The sequence below is a fragment of the Protopterus annectens genome, chromosome 4.part0, assembly GCF_019279795.1.
Source record: "Protopterus annectens isolate FY-2018-M chromosome 4.part0, PAN1.0, whole genome shotgun sequence".
NCBI classification, from domain to species: domain Eukaryota; kingdom Metazoa; phylum Chordata; order Ceratodontiformes; family Protopteridae; genus Protopterus; species Protopterus annectens.
This window is the reverse complement of record NC_056733.1, coordinates 522,827,188-522,838,195: the sequence shown is the minus strand read 5'-3', so window position 1 is coordinate 522,838,195 and position 11,008 is coordinate 522,827,188. Positions and strand designations below refer to the sequence as shown.

The 11,008-nt window shown below is 37.9% G+C and overlaps 1 protein-coding gene across 2 annotated transcripts in view; it reads left to right on the top strand.

Annotated features, from left to right (window-relative positions):
- The window catches only part of TPCN1 (two pore segment channel 1), a 1,721,246-nt gene that overhangs the window by 684,593 nt on the left and 1,025,645 nt on the right, over positions 1 to 11,008 (top strand). The window lies entirely within an intron of this gene.

Sequence of the window (11,008 nt, the reverse complement as noted above, 5' to 3'; positions counted from 1 at the left end):
ACACACACACACACACACACACACACACACACACACACCTGGCAAATGTTGGCACAGGTTTACCCACTGTGCCCCCTTCTGCCCAAACTGTAAGGTAGTTATCACTGCCACCAGACACTACAAAGCCAGCTGCTTAAGGCTGTTGCAAGAGTACCCAGTTATAATGAGTGAAATTAATATTAATACAAATGGTAATGTTGACCAAATAGCCAGGCTTCAGGAGTGGCCACAGTGTCACCGATAGATACAAGTACTCTCAAAGGTTAAAATATTCTCTGAAGGACCAGCCACAGTGAAAGGTTTGAATATATTTAATAGTAAATAATAAAATAACATGAAAATACAAAATATTTGTTTATAGTAAACACCTGAGTTTCAGTCACAGGAGATATTACACAGCTGGAAAGACTGTTACAGAAAAAATAATACTTAAATGTTCTCACAGTATTTTCTGACTGATTGAGAGAATTACTCTTCATACTTACTTAATAGAGCAAGGCAAGAGGAAGTATATGAGGGATCCTTCTATGTCAGGTTCCAAGAAACAGACTGCTTTGAGATTTCAGTCTTCTCTAATATTAAAACATTATTTCTGTACAGAATGACATCACATACATCTGGTCATCTGACTTCTGGCTCCCATGCAACCCCCCATTCCTAGAAACTGCCAGGATTTAGCACCTATGTGTCAATAATACACAATCAGAGAGCCTTGCTAAGATCTGCTGCAGCTTCTGGAAGTCATAAAACCATACAACACCTCTACTGTTCATACAAGAGGTAGTAAACCATACTTCTTACACACATTGCACCTCTGGCTTCATTCAGAACTGTGAGATAACATCTTTATGGCCTAGGCACAGTAATTTAATGTCTTACTATTTCTCAAAGTTAGCTGGAGCTGAGCTTAACCTCTTTTCTTCCAATATTCTGTGTTAAAACATATACATTTAAACAGTTGCAATATAGTACAGTCTGATATACATGTATATTTCTTTGCTGTTCAGCAGGGCACACTGTTGATACATTTTAACACAACTTTACAAATACATTTTAAACACAAGCATCTGTACAAATCAGTCTGATATACAAATAACATGTAATTCATTACACATCAACTGCCCTACTTCTCCTGGCATAGCTGGCAGTACCTCACATTGTCACAATCACTTCCAGCATTATCTTACAAAAAGTAAAACACTCACTACACCATTCCTCAATGTCTGCAGCATGCCCTCAGTTTTATGACATTTTCTTATGACAGGTATTTCAAAGTAAAAGAAAAAAGCAGCAACAGTTTGCATCAGGTGCCTTCATGCTTATATTTGAACATTGTTTGGTCTCTACTCCCATGACCTTGCAACATTTAAAGTGGACATGAACATCAAGTTAAGTGGAGTGGAGCGCTGCCTCCACCCCCTACAGTGCTTACTGTGTCCAGAAAGATTTCCATTTTGTATGAACTATTTATTTATTAGCGCAAAACATGTTTTATCTAAAATATAAATAAATAAATGTGGAAAAAGTGACCCTACAAGCACGGAGTCCTAGGCGATTGTCTAATTCGCTTATGTGTAAGGCCGGCCCTGCACACAACCATTGACCCAGTAGACATACATGTGGTATATGCACATTCTGCTTAGACTTTATGCACCAAATGCTTGCTGCCACTCAGTTTTTTCTGTTTTTTTATGTTCACTGACTTTTTTCCTTTAGGGGAAATAAACTTTTGGTGTCTAGATCCAAATGTTCATCTCTACCAGATTGCACTCCTGTGGCAGTAATTTCCAGTCTTTACCCATAAGAAAAGAGAGCTGACCACTAAACACCTCTGCATCATCCATCTGTCCATCTTCTGGGTCCAGGTCTGCTAAACAGACCTAAGTCACTAGTACTGCACTCTGGCAGTTTGCCATTGCACCAGTAGGCCTGTTAGTTGGCAAGGATGTTTCTGCGTAAACAAGTACACAAATCAGCTACTAGTATTTCCTCTTTCTTTTTTCTCTTCCATGTGGGTGTGGGTAATAGGGAGTGGGTGTGCTTGTGCCCTCCATTATGTGTTTGCAGAGGGTCAGTGATTAGCAAGGAGAATGTTGCTCCTGTTCAGAAAGTGTGGTTGCACTCCCCCCCTCCCCAAATGCAGTCAGTGTAAAACATAATGTTGCAAGGATGAAATGTTCTTGATTAACCACCTCAAAGAAAAACATCCTTAGGGTTAGCTATATAACAAAATAGATGCTTACTGCTATTCATTAGGGTTTATGTTCATAATCACCTTGATCCTTATGGCACTGCACTATAAGAATCTTAACCTGCAGAAATCATTTATTAGAGTTTCACATAATTTGGTATTCATGCAGTAATTCAAGTTGTTGCAGCTGTACCTTTCTTGATATTCTCCCAGCAACATTTTGTGTGTGCTGCAGTTGGATTTAATTTGTTGTACTTAACCTGTGCCCTGATAAAGTGATGACTGAATTTGAGGCAGCATTTTCAAGTTAGTTAAAATCCTGAAAGGATTGTTATTCATTATAGGGAAGCTGTGTTCAGATGCTGACCCTGTTTTTCTAGGACTTGTCGCTAAATAATACCATCTACTATTGATTTGGGGGAATGATATTAATTGGACACCCGGACATAGTTGAAGTTACTAAAATTAAATTCCCTGTGCATTAATGACTTATGAACCATTTCTACAGTAAGAGTGTTGCAGTTTCTCTACAACAGAAAGTTGTTTTTGATCCATATATGTCATTAAATTATCTATCTGTGAGCACATTTACATCACAGGGCACTTGGAAAAGTTAAATGATTTGTAACCTTTATTTTAATGTGTGAGCACTGATACTGTTTATTCAGCAGATGTGTTTAGGCTGCTATAATAGTGGTTCTCCACTTAACAGTAAATGCCTTGTAACATATCCACCACAGGCTTTAACATAAAATGCCACTTTCTTAACGATCTTATCTGTCATTGTGCCCAGAACTATAGACCACTGTAAACAAAGTCTAAGATTTTTCTGACTAATGTGACTCTTTTCGATTTCAAGTAATAATTTATAAATCATCTGAACTTCGTTGACTTTTCTACATCAGTTAAGGTATGTCAGTCGCTGTATTGTCTCTATAATTATTATTTAGGCTAAATCCTAAACTTGTAATGAAAAATGAAATAAAAAGACAATGTGGACTAAAAACCCTACTTTATTACCACTGATAATGCAGATTCTCCCAGTAAAACTAAGCACTTTCACCAAACATCTTGGCTTCTTCAGAGTTAATGAGAGTAAAAAAAAACAAAATATAAATACATAATAGTAGTAGTAGATGTCTTTCGGCTTTTCCCGGTTAGGGGTCGCCACAGTGGAACTCCGGTCCGCTAATGATTGGCAGTGGATTTTTATGGTGCCGAAGTGCCAGCCCAATGCCCAACCTTCAAAGAAGGCACGCCCATTCACGCACGCACCTACCTGCATGTCTTTAACGTCACTCAACCATGGGGAGGACATGCAGACTCCACACAGAAGGCGCTCCAGCCAAGAATCGAACGGGAGAACCTCTTGCTGTGAGACGTTAAAATCAGCCAATCAGCTTGCCCACAAGACTCAACGTAGCAACCATTTAGTAAACAATCATTCCCTCCTTATTCCATAAATACTATTTTCATTAAAATGTATTAATGCACTCCATAATTTCTCAAATAAAAATACAGATACAAATACAAATTGTTTGCACATTTCACTAACTGCATAGTTTCTCAAACACCAGTTTGAATAAAAATAAAAGACTAACACATTACAAAATATTACATATGTCCTTGTACATTCCTATATTTTGCTATATATTACTAGCTCTCTGTTTTAAAACATGCATAATAGATATATTGTCATTTAAGCCAGGAGGGGGTGGTGGCATTAAGCCTAACTTGCCAAATATATTCTTTCTCTTCCACCCTCAACCTGTCATTACCACCTCTATCACTTGAGGTAATTTTATCAATTACAAAGAAGATAACCTTCTTAAAATTGGGGCAAACCTTACTATGGGAAAAAAGGGCATTATGCTCATCCCTCTTCCTGATGGCTCTAAGGTGTTCTGATATTCTGTCTTTTAACCTGCGAACTGTCTTGCCCACATAGAAGCCTGAGCAGCCTATGCATGTTGCAATATATACCACCATATATGTATTACAACAGCATCTACCTGGGCAGGATATAGTCCTATCATAACCATGCATAGATACGTAGGGAACATCATTAATATATTTGTAATTCCTGCATGCCCCACATTTATACATAAGTGAATTTTGTTTTGTTTTTTTGCCTTAGGTCTCTCCAGAATGATTTAATATTCTTCCCCCTACAGAAAATTACTCTAGAAACAGTACCTAACTTCTTTTTAGTTTCCTCAGAAAAACATGCTAGCCATGATTTATTAATCACTTTAACAATCTGGGGTGCCTTATAATTATATCTCAAAATAAATGTTTCACCAGTTACCACCTGTTCTTTCTTTTGTGTATTAAAGTCATATGCCCACAAAATAGCTGGAAAAGAAGTGCTTCTTTTAGTTAATACCTCATTACGCACTTTCAGGAGCAATTTCAAAGGGTAGCCCCTCTCCAAAAACATCCCTATCAAACTATGCATTTCCTTTTGGTAAGTGTTATCATCATATTTTAAATCAATGATGTATTTATATTTTGTGTTTTTTTACTCTCGATAACTCTGAATAAGCCAAGATGTTTGGTGAAAGAACTTAGTTTTACTGGGAGAATCTGCACTATCAGTTGTAATAAAGTGGAGTTTTTAGTCCGCATTGTCTTTTTATTTTATTTTTCATTACTAGTTGTTGCCCTGTTGGGTTATTACGTTTTTTTTGGTTAAACCTAAACTTCCCATATATTGAACTGCATAAATGAACTGTTTATTATGAATGTATTTACTGTCTTTTTCCCTGCATACAATGAATTCCATTAAAATACTGTATGTGTACTATTAACACCTAACCAGATTGTATAAAACTTTCTACTCTGTGCATTACTAATCACTAGGAAATGTATACATTTTTTGTACACTCTTTTATTATTCTAAATATTATCTTGTAAAAATTTTCATCTGTAACTGGAGCTTTTCTCTCCAGACCTCCACTGAAAATGGGTTTCTGACCCAGCAGACTTTCCCGGTCAACAAATTCAATAAATAAATACTGGAACAGCTCTGAAAAAGTGTCACAACACGATGTCAAAATATAATGCCATTTAGTGCACTGCAGCCATACTCTTCCAGTTTTCCTACGTAGAGTTTTGAGATGCTGACTCAGCAAAACATTTTTAAGAGAAGAACCAAAAATGTTACTGTATATCAGCTGTCATGTTAAATTTAAATCCATTCTAAACTTTTCTGAATTAGTATACTACAGTAAAATTTTACTATTCTACTTTAGTAGGTAGATTGATCATTAGTTTAAGAATAGTCAGATTAGACTGCCACGACTGTTACTTTAAATGAATGCTGAAATGTTTTATTCTAAAAAGTTACTTGCAGAGCATAACTCATTATGTAAATTACAACAGTTGCATATGCCTGGAGTACAGTGTAGAATTTGCACATAGCAGTTAGCTGCATAGTCAAGGGGCAGCAGTGGTTAGCATTGTCGCCTCAAAGCAAGAGGTTCTCTGGTTCGATTCTTGGCTGGTGTGCCTTCTTTGGGGAGTCTGCATGTCCTCCTTGCGGTCGAATGAATTGAAAGACATGCAGGTAGCTATGAGCATGTGTGGGTGTGCCTTCTTTGAAGGTTGGGTGCTGGGCTGGCAACTCGACACCGTAAAAATTCACTGCCAGTCACTAGCAGACTGGAGTTCCGCTGTGGCGACCCCTACCTGGGAAAAGCCGAAAGACAGTTTAGTTAGCTGTGTAGTCAGTACTGGCTAAGAGCACTGCAAAACATAAGTGGTACTCTAATTTGCAGTGTATCACTGATGCCATAGTGTGTGCAAAATATAACTCTACTATTAAATCATTACTTACAGTGCAAATGATCATATTTTCTGCTGAAGGAACCTCGGTATTCATTTGGCTACTCAGTGAAGAAAATAGCTTATCATTAAGGGAGAGCCAGGCATAGTGCTCACTTTTCTGGGATGTGGTCTAAATCTAGTGATTACTTTAGACGATTATACTGTTTGATTTGTTTACTAAAAATACAGCTAAAGGTCTGGGAAAACCAGTGGACCCCAATTTACTAGCTAATATGTGCACAACTGCACATATTATCTTAGAAATGAAATATTTACAAGTCTTGCAGTTGTTTTTGCTTCATTTACTTTATATCCTGCTATACTAGTAAAGTATTTCAGTTAGTCATATATTGTTGTTATAGCATATTCTGGATTGGTAGCATATAACATTATGTTGGCTGCAAAAAGGGCCATTTTCTCATTGTTTCTGCATTTATATCCAGTTATATTTGAATGGCTTATATCCCTGGCTAATGGATCTAAATGTAAAGCAAAGAGTAATGGTATACAGCACTGCCTAGTTCCTTTTGTAAGGCCAAATGATTTAGACAGCTAACCAGTATACTTCACCCTCTGTTGATCTTCTATGTAGATATTGTATAGGCTCATAGGTATATACTAGACTAATGACCCCCAGTGCCTTTTTAAGCTTATCTGTCCAACCCAACCAAGTTGTGTCCTTATATACCAAGGATATTTATTATATGGGAGGTATGTTTCTTAGGAAGTTTCTAAAGTTTTTTGGGGAGGGGTATGTTAGTTTGAGCATAGATACTGCCTGGCTCTGTATATCGGAGACATGGGGGCCAGATCTGGGGTGAATTTCCGATTTCCCATCTGTTAGTCAAGGCTATACTTAAATAGGGTTAGGGATGGACTCTGCTTCAAATGGATAGGAAGCCTGGTCCAGAGCACGAGGATCCTCTGAGACACACATATGTCTCACCAACATGACCTGTTTATGTTGCAAGCAAAATTTAAATCCCTGGATCTAGTGGTTCTGATGCTGTTCATTTTACAAAGGCTCTGTCAGAGCCAGATCCGAAGATGCTTTGTATGCCAGACATAGATTGCTTGTCAGTAACCTGTAGGAGACTGCATATTGAGATAGGGGTTTAAGGTGATCCGTAACCCAAACATGTTACCCACTTTATGTAACTCTACCAATAAATCATTTCTGTGAGATGTCATCCTCGCTACTCTAATAAGTTGCCCCTTAACAGTTTTTTCAATCTTGGAGGCCTTTGATTTCCATGCAGTGCAAGCTATAAGATTAATTCTGACAAAACACAAGTCGTTAAAGTTAATTACAGCCCTTCTGAATGCTTGATTAGAGTTTTTCTTTATTGGGGAAACTGAATGTGACCAAGCATTTGAGGTGATGTTGGGTTCATCAATTACAGAAACAGGACAAGCTACTTCTGATATAATTACTGCTTAGTCAAAACAGTTTTGCCAGTGATGGTAAAGCATTTGCATAGCTGTGACCCAAAAGGTTCAGGGTATAGCATGGTTTATCCTTCCACTGATCATGTATTCCTCCTAAGCCATAACCTTCCCCAACACAGAGGCTTTTTTGTTGCTTTGAAGAGGTTCAGTTAAAATTTTCTCTAGGATGGTAAGAAACCCAGGGTACGATGGGATGCTCTGATGTTGCCGGTTAGTCAGGGAGGCCTGGTCCTTCCACATGTAGGACTTTGTAGTGCAGCAGCCAGGTTGAAGGCCTTATACAGAGTGTTGCCTCAGCTACCTGGGTTATAATAATTAGGGACATCCTGGGTGGAATGTCAGAATTTTGTAAGAGGTTGAAGAGGGCAGGGGTGCACAGTGGATCGGGTACCTATGGGAATATTGTATCACCATAGGTACCTGAGCCACTGTGCACCTCTGCCCTCTTCAAATTGCTGAAGCTGGATTAGTTAGCGTTTATAGAAACTAACAGTGTAGGTTGGGTACAAGACATATTACTTGATGACAGCTGGTGTCCAGCACATTGCAGGTTACTGCACCATCTAAGTGGTATTCCCACTTTACAATTTTGTGATCAGCTTTGGTAGGGCAACTGGTAATGGTTTGGGACGATCTAGATGTTAAGAGTTGAGCTCCTTCACTGGGGGGAAAATTACTTTTCAATGTTGCTTAGAAAATTTTCCAGAAAAAATGTGTCCCACCATAGGAAAGACTGTCCTTTATGGATATAGTGGTAGTGGGGCTTAGAGACCCCTCTGAATCACTTAAAGGAGGTGTATTCCAGATATCTAAGCCCTTAGTAAGTGCTGTACTAAGTAATACCAGCAAGTACAGGCTAATGTGGAGCAGGATTTTGGTTTCCAGATAACCCCAGTAGCATGGTCTGAGATTCTCCTGTATCCGCCTTTTGCCTGTAGGTCTAGATGATTTAATTCTTTCATGTGTCAGTGTCTATTTAAGTTTTTTTATACACCATCTAGAGTTTTGTGTATGTTTTTTGGCTCCTCTTCAGACTGTTGGAAGTGCAGTTTGGGAGAAAGTGGGAAATGGCTGCTTATTTTTTGACTTGTCCTCTTCAGCATTTCAGGGAAGGACTTAAGTTCTGTTGCCGTCAGCTTTTTCTGAATTTCTACAGTTTGTCTTCCTCCCTGTTTTAGATTGACCATGGTACCCAGGCTGTCATTGATCAGTAGGCTAGTCATTTGTTGCATACCGTATTGTAGTAAAGGTATTGTAAGATGAGACCCTCTGGGAATGGAGGCGGTAAGGGTTCTCATGAATGATATCAGGAACAGTGACCTTACAACATTGTATCTGTGGGCAAGTAAAAGGGCACTGCGTAAGTGGGCCCTTTTTGGACTGGACACTTATTGGTCACTGTTTTATAATATTGCACTAATATATATGCATTTATTTTTTAATTGATGTCTGATGGTGTCGCTTCTGTCTTGCTTTGCTTGAGAAATATGTTATGATGCTGCAGTGGAAGTGCTAATATGATTTAATAAAGCTGCTTAAAAGTGAAGACAAGAGGAGGAATTACAACTAATAGGTTTGAGCCTGAATAAAGAAGAAAAGAGAAGATTTGGGGATATAGTGAAAGTAGATGAGATGTATTTTTGGTTTACTATCAATTTGTCGATCGCAACTTGTGTGATTTACAAAATGTTGAGAGAGCCGTATGTCGACTCAAAAAATGTCAGAACTTACATCAGCGAATGCAGTACAGCATTCGCTGTTGTGAATTCCGACATTCCAAGCCAGATCGCACTATAGTGGGCATCGGGAAGTGTACCCTTTACTCTCACTGTAGTGCGATCATGGAGTTTGTATATATAAGTAGGGGGGTGTGGGGGGTGCAGGGGGCTTGCCCCTCTACAAACATGTAATGTAGTGTGGCAACTTTGACAGGCAGACAGTCTGGGAGTCTGCTTCTTGTTCGAAAATGTCGATATCGACATTTTCGGACATCTGGTTTGACATTTACGTTAGTCGATATTGTGCAAACCGACATTTTGGTTCGACAACATGACTATTCGACTGTGTTACAGTCGACAAATTGATTGTAAACCGTATTTTTTTCATGCATGAATTCAGTGCAATAGAAATAAAATTTGGTAAAGAAGAAATGGGAAGCAGTACTGAATGAAGTTAAAAAGTAGTACAGTATTGTGGAAAGTATTTTAAATACTATGCAAAACAAAAGCGTATGTGATACATTCTTACATTTTGGGGGAGCTAAGGCATATGGTGATTGGATATACATTTCCAGACAGTAGAGAAATGGAATTATTGGAGAGAATGCTGTTTATTATGACCCTATATAATACTTACAAATTTGTGGAAATTGTTATTAATACATCACCTGTAAAGGGGCATGAAATGTAAGCAACACGAAGAAAGGTTATGCAAAGAGTGTAAAGTTGTAGTTGAATATAGGTTCATAGGAGTGTACTAGGCTAACGACTGCTAGGGCCTTTTTAAGCCTAGCCATACATCCCAAGTCTCTGACAAGTTCTGGTATCCTTGCTAAGTGTAAGCAGGAGCTTAGGAGATGAAACCTTTTTACATGTAAAAAAATGAGAAATATGTTGGCATAAGTTTAAAGAATAGAATGATTGAGTGTGTCTTAGGAAAATATTTATGGATGTAATATATGGAAATATTTGGAGCAAAATAAAAACATGGACAGGATATTGTGAATGGCATATATGAAGAACTATTATTTAATAATGTGGGATTATGAAATTGAATCAAAAAGAATACAAAAATTCTTGTGGTAGAAGGGGTGGGGGTAAAGGAATATGTTGAAGAATGCTACTGATGTAAAATATGAAAGATCTGTAATTATTCTGTGAAGGATGTGTTAATAACTGTGATAGTATGAGTATATTACCAAAAAAGTGATATATAAATAAAGTTCCTCTGTTTTTTTTTTTTTTTTTGGTAAGTGGGTAAGTGCCATGGGATCTTTACAATGTTGGTAGCTGAAACTATACATAGAAGAAGACGGCTATATTCCAGAAGATGGTGCAGATCATCTATCTTGGAGTGTCAGAAGTCTAGAATGTCTTTAAATATCTTTATATTAGCTGCAAACTGATAAGCAGATGTGATAGGTATCTAAAGTGGTAGTTAGGACGAGGCCAAAAAGGCCTAGATACTTAAGTAGTTAATGTGGATAGTAGATATTGACTGTAGGGTGACAGAGAGTGAAAGGATGGGTTGAAGTAAATGCTGAGGCATACTGAAAACATTGATTGGGTTTTACTGGTGTTAAAGTTTCTTCAAGGCACTGTAGAACTGGAGATATGAAATCTCGTTTGGTAGGTTAGAGAACATAGAATGATAGGAGATACCAGACCAAGTTATTTGCTTACAGAGTTGGGTTAGGATGGTGAAAGGAGAAGGCACTCAGATTGTTAATTTTAGTAAGAGGATGTCCTTTGACTGCATCTGTGGAGTACACAGTGCAGAGAGTTTTTACTTGAGAGCATAATAGTTTCACTTATGCAGTGT